A 1,660-nucleotide genomic window follows, 5' to 3' on the forward strand; every position below is an offset into this window, starting at 1 on the left:
CTGAAATAAGTTGAGAAAACATCCGCGCCCCCTGCAGCCAGCAGCTCCTTCTGGTGTCCGCCAGTGAGGACGAGCCTCCCGGCCACCAGCAGACAGGTGACCGCGGCGACAGCAGCGCGAGGTCCCGCTGAGCTGAAGGCAGCCTCGGTCCCCAGGCAGGCTTCCACATGTTTTCTCAACAGCGGTACCTCGCGCTGCTGTCGCCGCGGTGAGCGGCCCGGCGCGGAGGAGCGCTCCCCCTCGGCCCCGGTGGAGCAGCTCACACAGGCTGACCTGTTCGTGGCTGTGAAAACCACCGGGAGGTATCACCGGCAGAGACAGTAGCTGCTGCTGGACACTCTCCAGAAACGCACCACAGGTGCAGCCAACAACACAACGCTTGTGATTTTCCTTTCGTAGCCATTGCGCTCCTATGCTCGATGCTCGATACAAGATCTTCAACTAATGTAGAGGGTGGGGAGTGGGTGGGGACTCGACAGGTAAATGCAAATTCCCCTATTGTGACGTCACAATAGGGGAGCCATCCAAATGGCTCCCAGCTAGCCTGATAAACCAGCCTAAATGGATTGGATGTCTAATTTAGTCTGGCTCCGATCAATGGATACAACGGAACATTGTTGATGAGCACAACCCGTTGTCTTTCAAACCGTGTCTGTGCCTATAGGCCAACGCTCTGACCAATCAGCGCAACTGACTGTGACGTAGTAAGCGCGACAGAAAGCTTTGGTGGGAGGGGACTCTTCCAAAACTGATGCCAAGGCTGAATCAAACGAGCGCTGTTCCATTGCCGCCGCCATCTTTCTTGTTGTGCTTTCGCTGTCTATGGCTGTGTTCGAAACCGCCTACTTCTCCTACTATTCCTACTAGTCATACTTTTTTAAGTTCCCGGATGTACACTAGATGCATACTAGATTCGCCGAAATGTTGAGTATTCATCATGAGGTTACTTGTCACACTCAAACTACCCAAGATGCAACGTAACGTGACGTCGCCCATCGCCATTTGAACGGTCAAATTCCGTTAACGGGACGAGAGCAGTCAAAACGGCATAACCGGAAGTGCGTTGCTCACTGCGGCTAGCTTTACTAACGGCGAATTCGTGGGAACAAAATTGTAAATAGCCGGTATTTTGTCAGATTTTCAACACCTTGGGGGTCTAAATGACTACTTTCTCGCCTGAAAATGTGTCAAATGTTGCTTAAGTTATATATTTACAGAGTTTATAGCTTAAGCGAAATCAGCTTTTCAGGCCGGCTGATTTCGGCTCGGGCAGGAGTGAAGTGCACTGTGTGTAAACGCTCTGCATACTGTCTGATAGATGAGAATGCCGTTTTCAAGTATGTAGTATGTAGTAGGCGGTTTCGAACACAGCCTATGTTCGCTTCCACTGCCCAACGTCGCACTGCTCTGTCGTCACTCCCTCAAAACCCCGCACCAGAACCCTCTGCCCCGCCCGCGTTGATTCAAAACACATCTCTGCGTTGTGATTGGTTTAGTTGCCATCTGCCAGATTCAGGGCAGTATTTTCAAAATGAAAAGTGGTTCGAGGCCAGACCCAACCGCAGGCAAAACATTTTGCCGTCCAGCAGTTGGCGCTGGTTTTCCAGGCTAGCTCCCAGCAGCATTTTTTTCTTGACACCAAAGTCTTTCTACTGACCTA

The sequence above is a fragment of the Odontesthes bonariensis genome, chromosome 24, assembly GCF_027942865.1.
Source record: "Odontesthes bonariensis isolate fOdoBon6 chromosome 24, fOdoBon6.hap1, whole genome shotgun sequence".
Taxonomy (NCBI): Eukaryota; Metazoa; Chordata; class Actinopteri; order Atheriniformes; family Atherinopsidae; genus Odontesthes; species Odontesthes bonariensis.